The sequence below is a fragment of the Pogona vitticeps genome, chromosome 5, assembly GCF_051106095.1.
Source record: "Pogona vitticeps strain Pit_001003342236 chromosome 5, PviZW2.1, whole genome shotgun sequence".
NCBI classification, from domain to species: Eukaryota; Metazoa; Chordata; class Lepidosauria; order Squamata; family Agamidae; genus Pogona; species Pogona vitticeps.
In genome coordinates this window covers 38503711-38529152 of record NC_135787.1, presented here as the reverse complement: position 1 = coordinate 38529152, position 25442 = coordinate 38503711, and the positions used below count along the sequence as shown (strand labels likewise).

Genomic DNA, 25442 nt, shown 5'->3' with positions numbered 1-25442 from the left:
GCAGGCAAGAAGATCCCTTGTCTACACCTCTAAATCCTAAGCATTCCTGTCAAAATCCTAATGGGGAAGTACAAGTCTATTTGTGCTATCATTCTGCAATCTAGGCAATAGGTCACTGATCTTTTTTATTCTTCCGCCTGATGTTTCTGCTTGCCTTTTGCTAACCTCAGCCTGCCCTTTGAGTTGACCTCTGAAAGGGACCAGAAGTCCAGTGACAGCCTGCTTCAGGCAAAAGTGCTTTCTCTCTCTCTCTCTCTCTCAACTGCAATGTATTGCATTACAAATTATGTAAAGTCACAAATCAGTAATCTGACATATGTGCTTTTGCCCTGCAACAGTTCACTATGTTACAAACCTGGTTGCAAAAAAAGAGAATATTCTGTAAATATGATAGACGAGTTCTTTTAGAGGGGAAAACACCTGGAGAAATGTCAATGTAGAAAAGAATTGCCACTAGAATGTAGGTTATATTTTTAATCAACAACTTCTACATGTATTTCTCCTCATCTTCAATGGCTTTTATTTTTCGGCCTTGACTCTGGGCTGACTGACCATATGGTGCATACCACTAAATCATTTCAGTGACTGTGAGACAGAACTAGTATCATGCTCCAGTGGCTATTTTAATTGCTTTATATCTTTGTAATGCACTGTATTTTATATTTTATTGTTCTAACGTGTTACTTTGTGGATTGCCTTGGGACAGCATGATCAGAAAGGGCTATAAATATTTCAGAGCTATATTTTAAATAGGAAAAGAAGGCTCATGCTCCTTGTGCAGTAAGATATGAGCTGGGCTGGCCACGTCCTCAGTGGCCATATGTTCAAATGTCCTAGAGATAGGGCATCTCTGTGTGAGAATCTAGCTCCACCAGGGTTCCCACATGCATGGAAAAGACCTGTTGTTGTTCTTATGTGCCACCAAGTCACTCCCGAGTTATGGCAACCAAATGAATGAATGATTTCCAAAATGTCCTGACCTCAGTAACCCTGCTCATGTCTTAGAAGCTCAAGCTTGTAGTCAATCCATCTCATACGTATTTGGTCTTCCTCTTTTCCTGCTTCCTTCAGCCTTTCCTAGAATTATTGTCTTTTCCAGAGAATCCTGCCTTCTCATGATGTGCCCAACGTTTGACAGTTTTGACATTTGACATAAATAAATTTTTGTTTCCAGAGAGTTCAGGCTTGATTTGTTCTAGGACTCATTTCTTTGTTTTTGTCTCAGTTCAGGGTATCCCCCCCCCCAGCAGCTTCCTTCAAATGAATAATTTCTTCCCCTGACACATTTTTTCACTGTCACACCTGTACCTAGTAACTGGGAATACCAAAGTGTGGATAATCTTGGCCTTGGTTTCCAGCAACACATCTTTACACTTGATGATCTTTTTAAATCCCTTCATTGCTGCCCTTCTGTCTTCATCTGATTTCTTGGCTGTAGTCTCCATTTGGATTTATGATGAACAGAATGTATACAGAATATTTTCTTGTTGGAGTATGGAAATTTATGGCTTGAAACCTCTAGCTATACACCAGAAAAATAATCGGGAACCTGAATTCTGCTATTTCAGCAGAAATAGCTTCAAGTCTCTCCAGAGCAGATCATTCCTTTTTAGTTTGTTGTAATTTGTCAACTGGCACTTACTGTCTCAATAACTCACACAGAGACATTGGTAAAATAAAGAATTTTACTCACAGTTATGAATAGACCAAAACAAACAGCATTCTGTAGGGGGGAAAAAGACTGGTTATATGAACAGAGCTTAACTTAATGGTCGTTGCCAGGTGTGAAATGCTGCATCATCAACTAATTGTTTTGGGGTCATTTTTAATTGCAGTCTCACTCTCATGTCTGAAGTGGACTAGTCCCCAAAAGCTCGCAATAGAATATTGCAGTTAGTCTTTAAGGTGCCCCAATGTTCTGTTTTCTTTATGTTTTCATGTTTTTGTTTTTGCCTGCTGGAGGGTATTCATATTCAATTTCAAAAGTTAAGCAGGGACAAGGTTGGGTAATACTTGGTTGGGAAGCTACTAAGAGATAGCATGGATCTCCTGGTAGGACTAAGGAACAATTGTGTCTGCTACTCTGGAGAATCGTTGCCAGTCAGCTTTTGGAGCAAGGCACAAAGTGAAGCACCATGGGGCAATAACAGACTACAGTATATGAAAATCAATACTAGACTATACGTACAATGACTCAGTAAAAGGCAGCTTCCTGCATTCTCACATGGTGCCTTGATGTTGATACTGAGGAGCTGAGTTGAAAATCAAGTGAAAAGCATTGGAGTTTATGTGATCTTTAACTTGAGATGAACATGGCAGATCTGAAAATCGTATAGCTTGATACTTAAATGATTCAGTAATTGGTAGTACTGCTTGCTATGGCAAATATAAGTAGATTGCTTTTAAAGACAGTTTTATTGATTCATTCTGTATAGTATAATTCATTTCTAGCACAGAAAGTTGGGCCAAAACATTTTAATTATAGTTCCAAACAGATTTTTCATATTGTTGCATTGCCACTTGGAAGAAAGAGCTGGGGCACATTCACTGAGCAAATTAGGGCTACAACTTCATTTTACCTTACAATAAAAACATCCACAATGAGTAGAGATGTATCAATGTGTCAAGCACTACCTCTTTGAAGTCTATCGTCTTCCCACTACCCTATCCATCCTACCCTAGTTCCAGATATTTATTTAAGGCATAGAAATACTGTATGTACAGTACCCATTTTAAAAATCATATTTCAAATGCATGCAAGTTAAGTGCATCTTTCAAAGATATTGATTAAAGTGTGTTTGTACACATTTTAGAATTACATACAATCTTTCTTTCATTTCATTTTTCAAATGTATGTGTACTGCCGAAGGTACTTTTTTCCATTTGTTTTGCACCTGGCATTGCAAGTCTGGAAAACTCCAATCATTTCCACATTCCAGAGCAAGAGGTGTGAACTGGGTGAATTAGTTTTTTAAAAATGAAAAAAATCTAATGGAGTGAATTTCTCAGCTGTTCAGGAATTTTAAAAAGCTGCAACTGTTATGTAAACTTCTCACCAACTTCTGATTCAGATGCTAGCAGTTTATTTGTGGCTCGTGTTTGTTCATTCAGATGTTAGCGGTATATCAGTGGCGCATGTTTGTCTATATGTCAGTCCACTCTGGATTTCTTATTCCGTCACATAATATCAGTTCCCAATAAGTGTTCCAAGAAAGTCTCAGAGAGTTCTTTCCACCCCTCTGACTAAGAACAAGTTTAGGCACCATAAAAATTCCTCAAGGCCAAACTATATGCTACAGAAAAACCATCATCAACATTGAAGGTGGCTGAAATCCTCCTGTATAGCTCCGGGTACACAATGGTGATGAGCCACTAAGCATCTCCAGAGGCAAAACGATGAAACTGAGGCTACTGCACTTTAGGCACATCATAAGAAGGCAAGAGTCTCTGGAAAAGACAGTAATGATGGGAAAGATTGAAGGCAGCAGGAAGAGAAGAAGACCAACTACAAGAAAGATTGAGTCCCTAAAGGAAGTCACAACCTTGAGTTTAAAATGCTGAGCATGGCAGTTGAGGATAAGACATTTTGGAGATCACTCATTCATAAGATTGTGATGGGTCAGAGGTGACATTACCACACGTAACAAAAAATAGTGCAAATCACTGCAATTAAATATAATTCGCACAACAATGCAGCTAAATCCCCAAAGGAAGCCTGATTGGCCACTGATAATGATGTCATGATGGTTGTGGATGGGGACCTACACAATAGGCTTTCAGCCATTATGTTAGAATTCCAGCAATGCGGTTAAAGCAGACATTCATGTCTGACAAACCAGACTTGCAAACACAAAACATACTTATGTCTTAAAGACCAATCACAAAAGAAGGCAAGCTAATGTTGAGAAGTAAGAAAGTCTTTGGCTGTATCAACCACACACAATCAGCACTTAAGAAATTCCATTTTCTAATAGCAGATTATCTATAATGCATAGTTTGTCTAACTCCTCAGTGGTCTGCTTAACTCTTATCCAACACTGTTCTGCCAGTGGGGTTGAGTATCAACAGCATCACTCATGCCAGACACTTACTGGGGTAAGTTGCAGGATAGGAAGAGAATGTTACACCCCCAGGTCAACAGGGTTTCAGGTAAAAAAATAGACCTGCTTGGTCCTGAAACAACAAATATCAAGAACAATGGTATTTAAAGTGGTTCAGTAGTGGGCATGGCTGAGTTTTGCAGTGTGTAAGGTTTTTGCCCTGCTGCACTCTGGGGTCAGCCCCAGGTGCTCTTGGTGGGGATATGGGAGAGGGCCTTCTCTATTGCTGCTCACAGACTCTGGAATTCCCTCCCAAGGTAAGCCAGGCTGGCCCCATCTTTGCTGTCTTCCCACAAGCAGGCAAATACCTTTCTCTTCAGACAGTCTTTTCCTTAATGACTGGTAGTCTGAGAGGGGTTTTTTAATGGATTGTTGTACTCTGTTGTTTTTAAATATGTTTCTAGTAGTGATTTTATATGCTTTTAAAAATATAATACTTGTTTAATTCTTTTTAAATATTTGTATACTTACTGTTTTTAGTTTTTAAATATTGTCTTTTTAATGGTGTAAGCTGCCTTGAATCCTTTTTTTAAGGAGAAAGATGGGATAAAATATTTTAAATAAAGAGATTTGCTCTAAATGTGACAGGGCTGAGGAACACAAGTGACATGAAAATAAAACAAGTACACTGCAGTGTCATTAGTAATGCTTAGATGCTCTGTCTTCAAAAAAGGTAGTCCATGAATGCTGTTATTTCAGCCTGTCCTATGTCTTCTGTAGTTAGGCGCCAACCATATGGGGACTAGCTGCCAGCAAGCTCCTCCAAGCTGGCAAGACAGGAGCTGTTGGCTGTTAGTTCATCTGCACCTTTGCTTTTCCTGTGGGAGGCTGCTTCCATTATCTTGCCATGTGCTGAAGGCTGACGGGCTCCAGACTTTCTTTAAAGCTCCTATGCCTTTCTGACCTGAAAATAAATAAATAAATAAAAATGACTGGATTCTTGGGGAAAAAAAAGTTCCTTCTCAGCTAACAAATTAAGGAAGCATGTAGAAGAATTGCATCTGTGAAGTCAAGCAGGATGTTTGAAATGTTCTTGTAATTGCTGGGAGGAAAGAAGGAGGGAAGGAGAAGGCATTTGGCCATCTTAAAAAATTAACGGGAAAAGAGAAAGAGTTTCTCCTGTCTCTGAATCTTCTTAAGGGCTGTGTGTATCAGCTTAAATAGTGCTACACACATTGTGGAAATGGCCGAGAACAACAGCTGGTCCTAATTATCGTAACTACAGTATGACTAGAAGAACACATGGCTGGATCTCTACTTCCCATCAGGACTTATCATGCAACAGTACAGCCTAAGCCTAAGGCAGCAGGCCTATAACCATTTAATTTGGATCATAAACTACACAGGGTTTGTTTCTGAGTCGACATGCACATTCTGTTGCAAGAGGTTTTAAATGCTGATGGAGATTGCTCATGTGTGTGTATGTCTATGTATTCAAGAACATTACTGAGAAATGAATTATTTTTGTAGTCTTACTGGTTCCTGCAAGTTATGTTATCTCTTTGACTTGGTCTTCTTCACATGCAGCAGGATCTTGTAGAAACAAGGTGGTATATTTCTGAGGTGGTAGAGTGGACTGTATCATATCAGACTGTTGAAGAAAGAACTTCTTTCTAAATGCTCCTCAATGGTGATGACAACAATCCTATGAAACCTCTACTTATCAGAGAATAACTTTGCCACAACTACTATTCTTGATATATCTTTTTTTTCTAATATGTGGACTTTAAATAAAAGGAACCATTGTTTCCCTCATACAGCCCACTTTACCATTTTAGGCTTCTACCATTTCATTAGGCAGGCATCTAACACTTTCTTCCTTTCTTTGTTTAGAAACCATTGGCTAGAGTTTCTATGATATAGAAACCTTGTCCAAGTTAAAGCATATACAGGATCACACCCCACCACCATATTTGGATGGCAGACCATCTGAGAATCTTCTAATGCCCTGAAGGGAATTCAAATGGGGTGCAAACAGTGGCAAGGAAAATGGCAACAAAATAATGTAGTGTAGGATGCTCCTATGCAAATCCTAAGCTACCCAATCACTCCCTTCCCGAGGATACTCCATTTTTCTCACCCAAAAAAGGTTTACATCCTACTTGTTAGATTCAAATAACCCTTGTCTGACACTGAGCATCGACCTCCCCTGCAGTTCAAAATCCCTTGGATGGCATCTTAATATAACACATCAGTATGCAGTGCCTTAATAGTTTAATGTTAGGTGTGCACATGGTAGTGGTAAATGCAACTGGGCTTTCTGCCTACTTGGAACATTTCCTGCCTTTTTTTAAAAAATGCAGCATTCATCAGTCACTACATATCATAGTGAAGTGTTGAAGTTTAGAAGAGTGTGAAACTCCAAGTCTGGAATACATTCCAATCCAAACATTAATCCAGATGGTCTTTATCAGGTCAGTTCACATCTGTGGACAAACATTCTTTGAACCTCTCTAGTTGGAATGCCCTTGATAGTACCAAAAAAGGCGCTATTTTTTCCCCTTTTCTGTAGGAAGACAACTGCAAAACATCCAGCGTTGGGGACTGAAATGACCTTTATCAAAGTCACTAACTCATGGCTCATGCACTTCATTAAGATGAAAACTGTGCTCTGTGCTGTCCTTGTAAAGGTCACATGGGACTAAATGTCAGACCTTTTCAATCTGCTCACCTGCATTTTTAGCCTCTTGTATTTACTGGAACTGTCTCAACTCATTTAATGTTTTAAGGAACCGGAATCCTGAGTGTCCCAGAGAGCTTTGAGCTCATTTGTACCTAATCAATGAGCTACTGAGCAAGGAACAGCATCGTGGCACACCTGTATTAAAAAACCACACTCTTACTGTACTTTTGTGGAGCAATCCCCTTGCCTTTTAAAACAAGCTGGAAAAAAAAACATATTTGGAGGAGGCCAAGTATCAGGAGGTGTATTATAATAGTTTTTAGGTATGGCTGCTCCATGACTTTGTGTACGAGGTGTATATTTATTTTACTATCTTGATCAAAGGAAGTTCATTTGTGCACTATGTGAAGATAGATAGTCAAAATAAACTTTGGTCTAAGGTTATTCATATTTCAGAGTTCTCTTTAAGACTTTGAAAAGACCTTGGGCTGACTTATGATAGTTTAATGGTCCTTTTCATTCTAATTGCACCCTATGTCAATAATTTTTTCCTCTCTTTCAAGGGAGCATATACAGTGTATGAGGGGCCTAGACAACAGCTGCACTGGTATTTGGGCATCAGAAGTATAGGATACTGATCAGCTTTGGGCAAATGCCATTCCATTGCTGGCCATTTGTATCATATTACATTGTTCACAGAGAAAAAACTGCTTAATGCATGTGCAGCTTCTCAGCTTGGTTTCATAGTCCTCAAGAAATCATGATTGGCCCTCCCTCTCTCCCTCCCTCCCTCCCTTCCTTCCTCTTATATACCTTCCGCCTAGTGACATGCCACTTCTTTGGGCAGTTTACCACAGATTGAAACACAAACAAACATATCATGCCCAAAAGCAAACAAATAATTAGGCAGAAGGAGGCAAACAACCTCTGATTACAGATGCTGGTAAGTCCCATGTATTGTCTTGCACCTCCCATCCTAGCCAGTTGCCTCCGTCTATGGTGAAGGATGATCTCTTATTTCTATTATTGAAGGAAGGTTCAACCTGATATAATTATTGAGGGCATGGGTTAGCATCATTTGAACTTGAAATACATTCAGCTCCTTTCTCAATAATGAGAGAAATAGTTTTGTTTTCTGTTTCTGGTGTTGAGCCTTGTTCCACATACTATTAATTTTGTAAAATTTCCTTTGAGGATTTTAGCTGTCTTGTTCTTGTCAGACAAACGAGAAAGCTTTGCAGCTGTATGCAGCCTGTGGGTCATATGTTGCCTGTCACTGGGTTCAAATATAAAAAAATCCTGAACTAATATTTTCATTTACAATAAGTGATTACTCATGGAATTAAAAGCTCTGGGAGTAGGATGTGTCTCATGTCAGTGGACCCCAACCTTGGGCCTCTAGATGTTCTTGGACTTCAACTCCCAGAAGAGTTGGTGGTGAAGGCTTCTGGAAGTTGTAGTCTAAGAACATTCGGAGGCCCAAGATTGGGGACCACTGTCTTATGCCATTTTTGCATCAGTTAATTTGAGAGATGTGACAAGAAAAGGGCATTTGATATTTAAATGAGTGTTTCCATAAAAGATTCTGATGTGTTTATGGTGTTAGAGAAATAAGTAAATTTCCTCTATTCTCTGCAAATTTCCTTATAAGTCTGGTTAGGACAACTTGCATCCTGCTGAATCCTTTCATCAGTAAATGAGATGCTTTATCACATCTGACCATTAACTTGAGAGACTATAGTGAATCCCACTAATCAATTTTGTGCTGAGCATATATATATATATATATGAGAATGATAAGCATCTAAAGTTTCATTTCCCCCCTTATTCTGCTGACAGGATGTGACCTCCCCTCTTCAATCTCCATGCAGACAGGCTGTCTGAGGTAATAGTCAATCTGACAACTTGTCATTCACCAAGACAGATACTTTTCCTTGAAAATCTAGCCCTGTTCTTTATGCCCTCAGGCATGGCCTGGTGAAGCAATCATTAGAGTGTAAGGGAGGGCTTCTGTTGTTGTTGTTAGTAGGAATCAGATTTATTTAAAATATTTTATAATATTTTAAAGGAATAATCATATTTAAAAGCTATTTACTTGTTTAGTGGTTGTTTTAAATTCACACAAAGGTCATTTGTGTAAGAATTCTGTATGACAATTTTATATATATACTGTACATATAGATATACATGGATGTGTCCTTTACAAAAAGTTATTTTTCTAATAACAAAAGAGAACAGGCATACATTCTTTTCTTTTCTTTTTACAACTGCATGCTAGACATATTTTCAAGCCCATTAAAAGATGCCAGACATTTTAAATCGCCATGTATGGTGTGTTAACAGATGCCTATAGAATTCTCCAGTGTGACAAGTCCTTGTATTAATTTTGCTCGGAGACTTTTATTTCCTACTCCACATCAGATGTTAAACAATAGCACTGCAGTTGTGTCCAGCTGGGATGCTGCCTTTCATAAGGGAGTTTCTGTTTATTCCTACAAATCTGCCCCTTCCGCCTACCCAGCCTTTGACCCTTTAAAATGTTAATAGTACGTCACAAATTATTGCAAGAAAGTTTGCACGGTCTGATGGCGTAGGATGCAACCAATTTGCTAAAATGATGCTGGTTTGGAGCCTGACCCAACCCAAGCCAGTTTCATTGAAAGGTGGGGATCACTTCAAGCAAGACTGTAGGCTGGCAGGACTTCTAGGAATGTTCATGCAATCATACAATATTGCTAGGTGTTAGAAAGGCATTCCCTTGGAAGGCTGTTTGAAGAGAAAGACTTGTCATCTTGTAACCACACCAATTCACATAGCTAAATGTTCATACTATGCAAAGTGGACACATTGTGGGAATTGTACACCCACTAGGTGTTGCATCATTTTTCTACAATACGGGAATATTTCTACGGTAGGCATTTGACCTGAAAGGGCTTAGTATGGCAAAATGGTTGGAGTGCAGGACCTGAATCAGGGATACCCAGATTCAAATCCCTGTTTGGCCACAAAAGTTGTTTGGGGGACTGTGGACTAGCCACTTCTTTCAAGCAAACCTACCTTTTTGAGTTGTTGCATTGATGAATAGGGAGCGAGGCACTGTGTGAAATCATCAGGTGCACTGGAAGAAATAAATAACATGAATTGCTGGGTAGCTCAGCGGCTTAAGCATCTGGCTGTGGAGCCAAAATTTGGCAGTTTGATTCCCCACTGTGCCTTCTTGACAAGGGATGAACTCTATGATCCATAAGATTCTTCTAGCTATGTAGGTCTAAGATTATGATTATGATGCCATTTTGCCATGCCCTAAAACTTCAGGTGATATTCTTGTCTGATGACTGGAATTTCTTGCCATTACTTTCCGCCCTGATAGCAATAAACTGCAGTTCTATGAAAAGATGACAGAATTCCCCCTCTCCATAACACTCACTTTGTCAGCTATTTGGATGGAGTGCTGATGGTTTTGTAGCCCCCTGGGATGGTTCTTTTGGTAGACACAGAAGACTGCACTGTGGACAGGAGAAATCACTCTTCCCCAGTCCCACTGATGGAAATAGGCCCACCAGTAGATGCCCCTGGCTGCATTCGGGCATTCCACCACATCGACGCCTAACACATCTCCATTTTAAAATGGCCGAGTTGTCATTAAAATCCCTTAAATACAACCATGCAGACATGCAGTGTTGGACAGTGAGTAGTAAGATCAGTTTTCTTCTAGATTTTTTTTAAGGGCGGAAATGGTGATTTAAAATTCTTCAATAAAAGTGCATATTCAGCTTAAGGGATTAAAAAAAACCTAGAAACTCATCAGTTAACTTTTTTCATCTTAGCGCCTTGGGAATGGTCAGACTACTGTCTTTGGTCAGTTCACTCCTGGTATTTTTCCTGGTTCCGCTTAATGTTCTTTTCCCCCAAGAACAGATGCTGGCTCTTCTTCCTTTGAAGAAGAACACTCGGGAGGGCTTCAGAGAAATGTTGGAGAAACTAGATATGTGACAGACGATGGTTTAGGAAAAAAAAGAGAAAGAATTTGATAAGATAAATAGTTGCCTGGTTTTAAATGATCACTGGATATTTTATATATTATCTGTAGGACTGTTTGGCTCCAACGGAGTTTGCTTAATGTTGCCTGGCAGGATGTGGGGAGCCTTTTGAAGCTGCTGAAATATCAACTGTTTGGCAGACAAGGAAAGACTGGGAGTAGAAATTGAATCCAGCCTTCTTCTTTCCACTAAGCAGATGATTGGTAACATTTGAATAATTTTGAAATAGCTCCATTGCATATTGCTGTGTGTGTTGAAGCAGAGAAGAAGTGCAAATCACATTTTTGTTCTTACTGTTCCTCATAAAAAATGAGGCAAGTGTGCTTCTTTTACCAGATGGTCTCTAGGTGAGTCAGGAGAGTTGCCTCCTGTCCAACCTACCATAAATATCTGCAGTGAAATGAGGTCAAAAGGTTGTGGGGCACTCAGCCTTGTTTCCTTTGGGGATCCCTAGTGGTGGCATAGTTCCCCTGAGAGCATGGGGCAGACATTGACATTTCCCACAATTTCCTGAGATAGCATCATTTGAAGCACAGTGAGAAAATAAAATGGTAGTGTAACGGCCTCCCTCTACCTCACAAAGGGGGGTCGCTACGTCACTCTAAATCACTCTTCTTTTCCACTGCCACCAACCATTCCCTCAACTGGTGATTTACTTATTATATTTTACTGATCAAATAAACAAGTTTGAGTGTGTTAAAGAAACACTGGCCTCATTGATTAATTGGAAATACTGGTGGCAGCTATCTGAGTAGAAGAGTGAGCACATACTGGAGGCCTGAGTTATTATAGGCTCCAGCGTGCCCATTACAGGTAGCTTTCTATATCTCCAGCACTGAGCACATGCATGTTTGGGGGGGGGGAGCATTTGCAAGGATACAAATATGCTGTGGCAATGGGCCCTCCAACACCTAGCTAAGGAAGTCCTGCGAATGCCAGTCTAAAATGCAAAGGCCTTCGTATACTGTTTGTTTTGTTATGGATTTAAGTTTGTCTATGTCTGTGTTTTAGAGCTGCCCTTAAATGTTGTTCCTCCATTTAAAATTAGAAAGATACTGTGGAAGAAGTTACAGCCATTTTGGATACCAGTGGGCACAGGCAGCTCATGTCCAGACCGGGGGCAGGAAGAGACCTTCTCCAAAATCCTGGGATAAGATACCACAGATCAAAAACCACCTTGACTAGGAGGGATGAGGAAGAATTTATTTGGGCCACATTTTAAGGCATACTAACCTGATTCATGCATCCTGCATGAAGAACATTTCCAGATGCTTGCAGTTAGAAAGCAATACACAATTTCTGTCCCCTTCCCCCGCCGCCACTTCTGCACAGTACGGTGAAAGATGGAAAATGCAATGGGAAAACAGAAGACAATGAGAGGATAAAGTTCATTTGTGAAAATTATTGAAGGAGGGAGGGTAATGGTATGATAAAAGCCTGATAGCTAACCATCTTAAATATGCACATTTGAATATACTGTAGCTATTTTTCAGATTCTGCACTTCTCTGAATCATGTAATTTGTAGAATGATATAAGACTGAATCAACATGCATTTGGCATATACCAGAGATGAACGCTGGTAGGTACAGTGGTGTGTAGTCCAAAGAAAGTAAAAGACTTGGAAGCAAAACAAACACGCAGCTTTGCAGAGATCCTTGGGGGCTTCCTTTCTGTACTGCAAAGGAACCTCTTCCTCCCTTACTCTCTTTGGTAATACTCAAATGAGATATACACTGGTTTGTACACACTTATTTCTTAGTAGCAAGCCAATTACATATTTGACTACTAATAGAATATGATAAAGAATACAAATATGCTTTCTTCACCGACCAAGGAAAATTCAGATCTCTAATTCAACACTACGAAGTTTGCTGGCTGGTCTCAAGTCTAGCCCTAATTATTACATTGTTATTTATTACATACAGACTTGTTAGGAATGGTTCTGATTTCACTATCAAAATTAAAATTCAGTTGATAGAACTTGCTGCATACAATCGAAACCTTGCTCTTTGGGTTTAGACATTGGAAACAAAAAGTGGTTCTTTCTACTGTATTGTTCGGTGCTGCTGAGTATATGTCTGAGCGAGTTACTTCCTTAGGCTGGAGATGCAAGTTGACAGTAGTATTAGAAGCTAACATAAATGACCTTTACTTCCACACAGATCAAGTTTGGAGTTAAAAGAAAGGAGGGGGAACAGAAACATGACCTATATCTAGCAGAGACATCCAAGTCCTTTTTCATTTTCTTTCAATCCTTTTTTTCCAAATCTACCGTATCTTTGGAGAGACACCACCCTCAAATCTCTGAAAACACGAATAGTCACTTCAGTACTGATTTTTTTTTCAGGTAGAAGAGTCAGTGGACTGATTCCACTTACTGATCCCAACTGGAGTAGACCCAACGAAACTGTACGACTTTGGTATGTCAAAATATGAACAGGCTCCATTGATTATGATCATATATAATGCTGACAGAGGGGGGAAATGCCACTAGCATATGGCTGGGCTCCCAATAAACAATGGAGGCTTCAGCAGTGGCCAGAAGAGTGGTAGGTTTTCCAAGCATCTGTAGCTAGCAAGAGCTTACAGTACCCCCTGGTTAAGTTGTAACCATCTTGATTCATGAAGGTGGCAGAACTGCAGCTACCATAACAAACAACCATTTGCACATGGAGATAGTTGGTGCCACCTTGTACAGTGGACCCTCGACTTACAGACGGCTCAACTTACAGACTTTTCAAGTTACAGACTTCTCTGGCCGCAAAATTTAGGTTCGACTTGCAGCCAGAGAATCGACCTACAGACCACAAAAAAACCAAACTGGAACAAAAATGGAACAAAAATGGCTGGTTACAGATTAATAGGTTTTCAATGCATTGTAGGTCAATGGAGACTCGACCTACAGACTTTTCGACCTGCAGCCACCGTTCCAATACTGATTAATTCCATAAGTAGAGGGTCCACTGTACAAGTTTTGAAAAGATAAAAACATTTGTGCAACTAGGAGTTGGGTGAGCATAACGACAATGCTGGATCTTGATTGCTGATTTAGTAGGTCAGCTCTAGATGGGACTAGTAATTTGATCGAGCCCAGTTTTTTCCACTTCACTGCTAACTGTGCCTTCCTGCCAATGCCCTATATTACAATACAGTGGTACATTGACTTACAAACTTAATCTATATTGGAACAGTGTTCATAGGTCGAAAAGTTCATAAGTCGAGGCAAACTTTTCCATAGGAATGCATTGAAAACCATTTAATCCATACCTGCTGTTTTTCGTTCTTATGTCGAGGTGCCGTTCTTAAGTCAAAGTGTTAGTTCCCATAGGAACTAATGCAAAGCTGGTTAATCCATACACTACCACTAGGGGGATAATTGTTTTCTTCTTTTGACCTAAGAGGAATTTAGGTAAAAAAAAGGGGGGCAGGAAAGGGATTTTTTCATTTGCAAGTCGAGGCTCCGTTTGCAAGTTGAAGCAACATTTTGTGAATGAAGCCGTTGGTAACTCGAAACCTTCGCAAGTGGAGGCATTCATAAGTCAAGGTACTACTGTATCTCATCTGGAACTCTAAAATTTTATGTAGCCCAAGAATCATACTGCCTTTCTGAGGCATGGGTTATTTCTGCAAAGTGATATTGGAGGTGGGTGATCCTTCAGACTTTGCTTTCTCTCTTACTCAGATTTACAAAGGGTAGAAAACCCTGATCTAAAACAAACTGAAATTTTCAACCATCGCTACAGGATGGACAAAAATGTCAATTTTGCTTGTTCTCACATTCAAATTTTGTGCATTTTGATAAAATGTAATCACAATGAGATGTTGTAAGTATATTTGCTGAGTGCATTTCTGATGATTGATTGATTGATTGATTGATTGATTGATTGATTGATTGATTGATTGATTTGCTGCCCCATTAGCATAAACCACTATTCTGGATTGTTTACAACAATCATTTGTAAACACACAATGCCAGACAATAATTAAACAAAAATTAAGAGATTAATAAAATAAAAACAAACAGCACCAAGAAAAATTATCTAAATGTTGGCAGAACAGGCAGCAATAGATCGAAATCAAATAGAGTTGGTGTGGAAAGCCTCCCTGAATAACAACATTTTAAGTTGTTTTCTGAATGTTTACAGGAAGGAGGCCAAGTGTAGCTGTGCCAGGAGCTGGTTCCACAACATTGGAGCCACCAGAAAGAAGGCCCAATCATGTAGAACTTCCAGGCCTCCCTCAAGATGGCTACCTGGAGGGGTTTGGTTCTGGGAAGCTGTGTTGGGTTGGGCAGATAACATTGGGGAAATATGTTATGATACCGTACAACAGCCTTAAAGATACTATTCTGTTTTAAAGGACCACATGAGGATCTCGCCATATGACCTCTGCCTCTGCCTCTGACAAATAACTACATTATGGGAAAAATCAAACTCCTAGTCCAAACTGCTAGAGTAAATGCACTGAGTCACCAGGATTTACCAAATTCCCACCAATTGAATGGGCCCCTATATTTGTGACTAACAATTGGATTTAATGCAGTGTATTGAATATTTAACATACAATTGGATATTTTTCTTTCTCACTCTCAAGTAAGCATGTCAGTGGGTTCCCACTGGGTTGAAACCACAGTGTGCAATTGGGGAGAAGGCCAAGTGACATATGTGTGAAACGCCAAACAAATGCTCTATTTTCTGATGAAAGGTTATTCCAGGAGGAAGCAATGTGGAGCAAAGAAACAATGAATATAACCTGATCCTAATCCTTTCTGTACCTGCTGCTTCTCCATTATAAGGCTGCAGTCCTATATTTACTTGGATGAAAGCCAATTAAATTCTCTGAAATTAACTCCAAACTAGATGTGGCCAAAATTTGACTCCATATCACTTTCCACTCTTCCTACAATATTGCAAATCTGTTTATTGCAGTTAATACTTAGCCCCTTTAATTTACTGCATCAAAACCTACATCTGTACAACTGAAATAAACATATATCCTGTGTACCAGGAGCAGGTTTCCATCTCTTCTCTGGGCAATGCTGATGAGACTTGTTAGATTAAGCATCCTTCTGTCTTTAGAGACTATGGTAACATGCTCTGAATAGAGGACTTGGAGCAGCATTTAGTGTGACTGAGAAGGCCAATTCAAGAGTGACAGTCCCTTCCACACTGAAGACAAATGCAATCTGTCCCCTGTCCAGCTCCCTGATTTTGCTGGTTTCAGGACTGCCTCTTTGCCTCATCCAATCCCTTCCACACTTGGACTTTTACTCCAACAGCATCAGGAGGATGTGATTTCCTCATCCCGGTCGCTTTCTAATTGATGAGAGTATGTATCATTAAGGGACGTGGCGGCGCTGTGGGCTAAACCACAGAAGTCTGTGCTGCAGGGTCAGAAGACCAGCAGTCGTAAGATCGAATCCACGTGACGGAGTGAGCTCCCGTTGCTTTGTCCCAGCTCCCGCCAACCTAGCGGTTTGAAAGCATGCAAATGCAAGTAGATAAATAGGGACCACCTCGGTGGGAAGGTAACAGCGTTCCGTGTCTAAGTCGCACTGGCCATGTGACCATGGAAGATTGTCTTCAGACAAACGCTGGCTCTCTGGCTTGGAAACGGGGATGAGCACCACCCCCTAGGGTCGAACACGACTGGACAAAAATTGTCAAGGGGAAACTTTACCTTTACCTTTACCTTTATGTATCATTAAGCAGTCAAAACAGCACCCTTCACAGCCAAAAGGGATGTATCAGCAGACTTTAGGGAATCTCAGTGTTTGCTGAAGTACAAAACTATCTAGGGAAAAATGTTAAAGAGGGCAATCCATAAAAACAGAGCATTCAAAGCTATACATACTGAGTGCAGAATACTGAGTGACTATAGGAAGCAAAACAGAAACTCTTCAGAGTATCTCCTCTGGTACTATAAGTAGAAAAGAGGAAACTGGAGGGCTTGATAACATGCATTCATGTATGATATATAGTGAGGCCTTTAGGGACCCATGCTGAAAAGGATTTATTGAAGATCAAGGCCCATTTTTTATTCACAGGAAAGTTCAGTGAGGCACTTACAATCTCCTCAGGTCCTGAGCAATTCTGAACTTTCCCTAAGCGAAGTACCTAATATCCTGCATAATTAGCTAAAGGGAATACTATTTACACAGTCTTTGAATGGGGAATACATGGTGTCTTTGATTAACAGGCAATTCAAACTCATCTTTAGTTCAATTAAAAGCCTCTCAGAGATCTATTTTATGTTCAGTTCTCAATTCCCAAGGAAACAAATGCGTTGCAATGGTATGACTTGTTTGTGCAGTTGATGTGCTTCTCAAGGCCTTGTGAGTTAAAAAAAGAGAGTCTTTCTTTAACAGTTAATTGTGTGCCAGCCTTCACTGCTGTTGCTGAGCCAGATGTCTTATTACAGATACGCTGATGCAATCTATGCAGGCTACATTTACAGCAGAGAAAAACAGTGGTTTTGAGTTTATGATAAGCTGTTTCTTCATTTCCTCCCTTTAATCAAGGACATAGAACCTTGCACAGATTATGACGGTGTGACTGCATATTGACAACTCAGCTGTTTTCCCTCAGCAGAGAAACAACCTAGGCTCAGAACTGCCTAGGCAACAGGGACAGAAGCCAGGATGCTTCTCGGATAGCATGCTTCCCTTCAGCTTCCCTTCTTCCTCCTGTCTAAACCCAGCCTTTCCTTTGACAACTAACTAACTCTGTCAAGTGCACTCTTCTGTTGTGTAGGAGTGGAGATCTGAGATTTGAGCAGGATTACACTTAACCATTGAAAAGTTCATGTTTTTAAGAAGTGCCTTTTGTTACTGTTGCAATTCCCCATGTATTCACACTTGGAATTTACTGATCAACTGGCAATATTCATAGGGCCTACAGTGTTGATTTACAGTCAGAACGTCATAGACTAATCTCTTACTGGCCAACATCCAGCTGAGAAATCACTGAATGTGTGCCACTTCAAAACTCCTGCAGATTTCCTCTTCACATTTCTCTATGAGCTTGGCTGAATTCATTATGGTCAAACAGTAGTGGAAGCCAGTAATTGGCCTGTGGAGAGAAATGGATGCAAAGTTTGTAATATTTTATAAAAAAATAATACTGCAAAATGGAAACTTGGTTTGGAAAATGAGTGTTGCTCATGCACTGTTCCCACTGGATTAAAACACGTACAGATTTCTTACTCAGCTTCAAATGTCATTTCAAGCAACTGCATATGTGCTGTGCTGAAAATTTCTCTCGTGAGAAATTCAAACATTTGATAAAAAAATTTCTCTGGAGAAGAATTTTATAGGAGAAGAAGCAGTAGTTGGGTATCTGGCTGCAAAGCCAGAGGCTGTGCATTAGATTACCAATTGTGCCTACTTCACAGGGGCTGAGCCTGATGATCCATAAGATCCCTTCTAGCTCTGCAGTTCTCTGATTAACAACAACAACAAATTAGTGCACTGGTCATTATGCAAAAAGTATAACTTGCCCTCCTCCAAAAACCTCTGGGAACATCAGGTAGAGAAGGTGTCAGAAAAAGAGTAAATCAAGATCTTGTGGGATTTCTGGATCCAAATGGATAGGCACCATGAACATAACACACCAGTTGTTGTTGTTGTTTAGTCATTAAGTTGTGTCCGACTCTTCGTGACTCCATGGACCAGAGCATGCCAGGCTCTCCTGTCTTCCACTGCCTCCTGGAGTCAAATTCATGTTGGTAGCTTCAATGATACTGTTCAACCATCTCATCCTCTGCCGTCCCCTTCTCCTCTTGCCTTCACACTTTCCGAACATCAGGGTCTTTTCCAGGGAGTCTTCTATTCTCATGAGATGGCCAAAGTACTGGAGCCTCAGCTTCAGCATCTGACCTTCCAGTGAGCACTCAGGGTTGATTTCCTTCAAAATGGATAGGTTTGTTCTCCTTGCAGTCCAGGGGACTCTCAAGAGCCTCCTCCAGCACCACAATTCAAAGGCATCAATTCTTCGGCGGTCAGCTTTCTTTATGGTCCAGCTCTCACTTCCATACATCGCTACTGGAAAAACCATAGCTTTGACTATACGGACCATTGTCAGCAAGGTCATGTCTCTGCTTTTTAAGATGCTGTCTAGGTTTGTCATCTCTTTCCTCCCAAGAAGCAGGTGTCTTTTAATTTCGTGGCTCCTGTCACCATCTGCAGTGATCATGGAGTCCAAGCAAGTAAAATCTGTCACTGCCTCCATATCTTCCCTTTCTATTTGCCAGGAGGTGATGGGACCAGTGGCCATGATCTTTTTTTTTTATGTTGAGCTTCAGACCGTTTTTTGCACTATCCTCTTTCACCCTCATTACAAGGTTCTTTAATTCCTCCTCACTTTCTGCCATCAAAGTGATATATCTGAGGTTGTTGATATTTCTTCCGGCAATCTTAATTCCAGTCTGGGATTCAGACAGTCCTGCCTTTCGCATTATGTATTCCGCATGATGTATTTGCATGATGTATTCTGCCTTGTCATACTCCTTTCCCAATTTTGAACCAATCAGTTGTTCCATATCCAATTCTAACTGTTGCTTCCTGTACCACATATAGATTTCTCAGGAGATAGATAATGTGGTCAGGCACTCCCATTTCTTTAAGAACATGCCATAGTTTGCTGTGGTCTACACAGTCATAGGCTTTTGCATAGTCAATGAAGCAGATGTTTTTTCTGGAACTCTCTGGCTTTCTCCATAATCCACCACATTTCATTAATTTATTTATTTTATTTTATTTCTATCCCACCTATCTGGTCTCTAGTTCTTCTGCCCCTTTGAAATCCAGCTTGTACTTCTGGGAGTTCTTGGTCCACATACTGCTGAAGCCTGCCCTGGAGGATTTTGAGCATAATCTTGCTAGTTTGTGAAATGAGTGCAATTGTGCGGTAGTTGGAGCATTCTTTGACACTGCCCTTCTTTGGGATTGGGATGTAGACTGATCTTTTCCAATCCTCTGGCCACTGTTGAGTTTTCCAAACTTGCTGGCATATTGACCTTAACATCGTCATCTTTTAAGATTTTAAATAGTTCAACTGGAATGCCATCACCTCTACTGGCCTTGTTATTAGCAATGCTTTCTAAGGCCCACTTGACTTCACTCTCCAGGATGTCTGGCTCAAGGTCAGCAATCACACTATCTGGGTTGTCTGGGACATCCAGATCTTTCTGGTATAATTCCTCTGTGTATTCTTGCCACCGCTTCTTGATGTCTTCTGCTTCTGTTAGGTCCCTACCATTTTTGTCCTTTATCATGTCCATCTTTGCACAAAATGCTCCTTTAATATCTCCAATTTTTAACAGATCTCTGGTTTTTCCCTTTCTATTATTTTATTTTTTTTCCCTCTATATTTTTGCACTGTTCATTTAAGAAGGCCCTCTTGTTTCTCCTTGCTATTCTTTGGAAGTCTGCATTCCATTTTCTATAACTTTCCTATCTCTCTTGCATTTTGTTTCCCTTCTCTTCTCTACTATTTCTAAGGCCTCGTTGGACAGCCACTTTGCTTTCTTGCATTTCCTTTTCTTTGGGATGGTTTTTCTTGCTGCCTCCTGTGCAATGTTACGAGCCTCTATCCAAAGTTCTTCAGGCACTCTGTCCACCAAATCGAGTTCCTTAAATCTGTTTTTCAATTCCACTGTGTATTCATAAGGGATTTGGTTTAGATTATACCTGAATAGCCCAGTGGTTTTTCCTACTTTCTTCAGTTTAAGCTGGAATTTTGCTATAAGAAGCTGATGATCAGAGCCACAATCAGCTCCAGATCTTGTTTTTGCTGACTGTATAGAGTTTATCTTTGGCTGCAGGGAACATAATCCGATTTCGGTATTGCCCATCTGGTGATGTAGAGTCGCCTCTTGTGTTGTTGGAAAAGAGTGTTTGTTATGACCAGTTTGTTCTCTTGACAAAACTCTATTAGCCTTTGCCCTGCTTCGTTTTGAACTCCAAGGCCAAACTTTCCTGTTGTTCCTTTTATCTCTTGACTCCCTACTTTAGCAATCCAGTCTCCTATAATGGCAAGAACATCTTTCTTTGGTGTCAGTTCTAGAAGAGGTTGTACATGTTTATAGAATTGCTCAATTTTAGCCTCTTCTGCATCATTCATTGGTGCATAAACTTGGATTATTGTGATGTTGAAAGGTTTGCCTTGGATTCATATTGAAATCATTCTATCATTTTTCAGATTGTATCTCAATACAGCTTTTCCCACCCTTTTGTTGACTATGAGGGCTACTCTTTCTACGGGATTTTTGTCCACAATAGTAGATATGGTAATCGTCTGAACTGAATTTGCGCATCCCCGTCCATTTTAGTTCACTGACACTCAGGATATCAATGGTTATTCTTGCCATCTCCTGTTTGACCACATCCAGCTTACCAAGGTTCATAGATCTTACATTCCAGGTTCCTATGCAGTATTTTTCTTTGCAGCATCGGACTTTCCTTTCATTTCCAGGCATGTCCGCAGCTGAGCTTCCTTTTGGCTTTGGCCCAACCACTTCATTAGCTCTGGAGCTACTTGTCCTTGTCCTCCACTGTTCCTCAGTAGCATGTTGGATGCCTTCCGACCTGAGGGGCTCATCTTCCAGCGTCATATCTTTTAGCTTTTTGTTTCTGTTCATGGAGTTTTCTTGGCAAAGATACTGGAGTGGCTTGTGGGTTCCTGCTCCAGGTGGATCGCGTTTAGTCAGAAATCTCCACTATGACCTGTCAGTCTTGGGTGTCCCTGCACGGCATATCCCATAGTTTCTCTGAATTACTCAAGCTCCTTTGCCATGACAAGCCAGCAATCTGTGAAGGAGTAACACACCAGACATAGTAGTAATAGAACGAAGAAATTTCTCGATTATTGACATTGCAATTCCAGGGGATGCTAGAGCTGACAATAAAGAAAAACTAACAACGTACAAGAGATCTGGCAATCAAAACATTTTGCCTCTGGAAGAAACAAAGTCAGGCTTAGGGAACAATATCAGGAAACTTCACAGAGTACTATAAGCAGTTGCAGATCTCAGAAATCACACAATCAGAGGTACAAAAAACAACTATATTAGGAACAGCATTCATACTGCACCACTATTTAACAGATACTTAGGTTTTTGGTCAAAACTTGATTCTATTGTATAATACCGGTCAATGTTTTTATAATTTTGACTGTGCCTGGAGTTGTTGTTGTTGTTGTTGTTGTTGTTGTTGTTGTTGTTGTTGTTGTTGTTGTTGTTGTTGTTGTTGTTGTTGTTGTTGTTGTTACTATTACTATTACTATTACTATTACTATTACTATTACTATTATTATTATTAATAATACAGTGTGAAATTTTTTGATATTTTTCCCAAAGCCCCAATGACTGTGGGGACCACTGAAGTGTGTTTCCTCCAGAGGCAAGATGTTTTCAATTGTCAGTCAATATTTTTATAATTTTGACTGTTCCTGGAGTTTTTGAACAACAACAACAACTACTACTACTACAACAATTTTAGAGAAACCCTTTGCTAACCTTTCAGTCAGTATTCTTGTGCTAATCTTGTGGAAGGTGGCTGACGAGCATGCATGTATATTCTGTCTTTCATTATACCATAACATCTGTGGCTGTTACAAGAGCAGGTAATACCTTTATTAGAAAACACACACACACTACATGAAAAACAAACAACCCTCCCACAAAAAACAAAACAGCTTTCAACGTTAGTCCATCTTTCTCAGGCTGTACACTACGAGTCCAAAATGTTCATGGCAGATTATTGTGCCAGATCTGCTTCTTAAGTTGGGTTAAAAAGTAGTCTGCAAACACAATTTGGGGTATAGTTTCTTGTAAAATGATGAACCCCACTCTACCTCTGAGAAATTGTAGGATGATTCCTCATTTCCTTCATTTCTTCTCTCAAAAATGGAACAGAAAATTTCAGAAGACCATTGTTGCACAGGTGTAATGCATGCATACCGGTACATACAGTTAGGTGCAGCCTGGTTTCTCAAGCAATGAAAAGTGCATAGGGAGCATGCAGCATACAATTTAGTTTCCTTATGCCAGAAGAGAAAGTACTGGAAAGTTATGATGGTTTTTCCTTGTATATTTAATTATAAATAAACAAGCAGGATATAGTACAAGGAAACTGACTCCGGTAGTATAGCAACAACAGCAACATCAATAATCTTAGAACTGTTGAACTGGAAGGGTCCCTATGGATCATCAAATCCATAACACATTGCTCAGCCTCCATCATCTATCATATTCCCAGAAAAACAAGTGCCCCAAAGGCTACACTTTTATCTAACACTGTAAAAGAGTATGGAAAGCTGCCTCACAGTGAGGCAGATTTTGTTTGCAGCTAGTGCCGTATTATTACTGTTCATTGCTAGGTCAGTTGCACTTTACCTGGAGAGACCAGTGATTGAATTGACACATGGTACATGCATAGGATATAATACACCACTGCTCATGCTTCCTCAACCTATAACAATGTAATGATCAACATATAAAAATGCATGCCATGGAATTGCAGTTCCAAGCCTCTGAAAGTCTGCTGAAACAACTTCATCTTACAATCCCTCCTGATTTCCTGCAGGGGCATCATACTTTGTAGGGACTCAGGAAGAGAATTCCAGAGCATGGGGGCAAGAACATGGAAGGAACTTCATACAATATATTCAATCCAGACAGTTTTGGTGGTTGGCATGTTTAGAAGGGCAGTTCCAAATGGCCTTAGCTGGTGCAGGGGCTCTCATGCGCAGAGGCAGCAAGTTTATGAATCCCAAACCATGTAGGTCTTTAAAGGCAATAAACAACCCTTTGCATTGAACCCAGAAAACTACTGACAACCAACGTAGCTGGTGCAAAATAGGTGTCATATGATTATAATGCAAAGCATCCATTAATGGCCTAGCTGCCACATATTGTACCAGTTATAGCTTTCAAATTGTCGTCAAAGGTAGCCCCAGGTACAATAAATTAGAGCAGTCTAATCTTGAGGTTACAGTTACATGAATCAGCATGGTAACATCAGCCTTCTTGAAATAAGGAGAAGGGACAGATAACAAAATACTGAACTAGCCACAATTCCCTGTTTTTCCAGGAGACACACTGGGTTTAATAAGAGACTCAAACTCTTTACTTGGTTCACAAGAGATGTTTTTTCGCCATCAATCATTAGAGACATGACAACTAGATTTGTCAGTTGACAAGGGACCAAAATCACCTCCATCTGGTGGATTCAGTTTTGGTTTGATCACCCTCAGGAACTTGACCACACCCTCCAGAAAATGACTAAGTAGCGCCACAGCTGCCTCTGGTTGCTTCGGTAATGTAAGATATAGCTAGGTGTCATCACCATATTGATGGCACTCAACTCCATAATCATGGACAATCTCTGATAGTGGTGTCATGTATATGTTGAAGAGCATTGGAGCTAAAACTGACCCCTGCAGGACTCCACATGACAGTTTCTAAGGAGCTGATAAATAGTCCTCTACCATTATTTTATGGGTCATTTTGCAAAGGAAACATGAAAACCATTGCAGTAGAAGACCCAAGTCTTTCTCTGTTCTTCTCAACAAAATGCCACGATCCACTGTATCAAAGGCTGCTGAAAGATTAAACAATATCATCAAGGATGACCCCATCTTGTCCAGATAGGATAGGATGCATCTTGGGTGTCCAATCATGTGTGCCATTACACAACTGAGAAAGGCATGGCATTTCATCCATTAGCTATAATTAACTGTTTAATTTCTGTTTATGTATACAGCCTGAGTGGCTATGAAGCAATAAAGTATTTATATTCATCATTAGCTTTGGCAAATTAACATGACCACCAACAGGATTCTGGCAGTTGTTTTTCTTCCCCTAATACTTAATGGGAATGGGACATGACACAAAGATGTACATCCTTGATCTTTCCGAGTTGGCTGACTTGGGGAGTTGCAGATGTTCTGTGTGAGTTTGTGTCACTTAAAAAAAAAAACCTTATTTATAATAGTGGATGGGAATATCAAACCAAGCTCTCTGTGAATTTTCCTCCCCATCATCATTTGCTTGTGTTCAATGTTTTTTAAAAATTCTGCCAAAATTCAAAAACAATTTGAAGTGCAGTATTTAAATAATTGAATGAGTCCTTTTGGGAGAGAAAAAAACCCTCCCACACATCAGGTTCATTCCTGAGTGAAGAACTCCCATATTTAAATAAGCATGGCATCTAATGGGTTCCTAGAAAAGTACCCCCATAATGAGGTGAAAGGGGATGGTCTGCATGTACATAAGAGCTGGCCCTAGCCTTCTCTTGTATACAATCCCGTAGAAGACTATTAGCATAACTGACAGGCCTGGATCCAACTGGTAATCCCAACTAGAAATCTAGTGTATTTTTACGATTCACATTGCCATTCAGTAATTGATTCAATGGATGTATTGTCTTAGGTTTCTGGTTTGTGTTGACTGTAAAGATCTGATATGCTTTTGAGTGGTAATTGTCTCCATTTAAAAAATTGTTTGTATATTTATTTACATATAAAATTTCTACATTGGTTTTTGATCAGAAAGATGTTCTTAAACCATTTTCTGTTCTTTGATTATTATCATTATCCCTTTCATATCTGTACTTCATGGAAGAAGAATGTTTTGAACTCAGATTTAAAATAAATTTCTTCTTTTATTTGCATTTTCAA

At 39.9% G+C, this 25442-nt stretch overlaps 2 long non-coding RNA genes across 2 annotated transcripts in view; one reads left to right on the top strand and one right to left on the bottom strand.

The window, feature by feature from the left end:
• The window catches only part of LOC144589618 (uncharacterized), a 39882-nt gene extending 14440 nt beyond the window's left edge, over nucleotides 1–25442 (top strand). Inside the window, exon 2 of the long non-coding RNA XR_013545849.1 lies at nucleotides 13112–25442. This is a non-coding gene — a long non-coding RNA (uncharacterized LOC144589618). The remainder of the gene's footprint in view (nucleotides 1–13111) is intronic.
• On the bottom strand, nucleotides 654–13120 carry LOC144589619 (uncharacterized). Its single transcript, XR_013545850.1, has 2 exons — nucleotides 9781–13120; nucleotides 654–5004 (listed from the first exon to the last, which is right to left on the bottom strand). It is a non-coding gene; the product is annotated as an uncharacterized LOC144589619 (long non-coding RNA).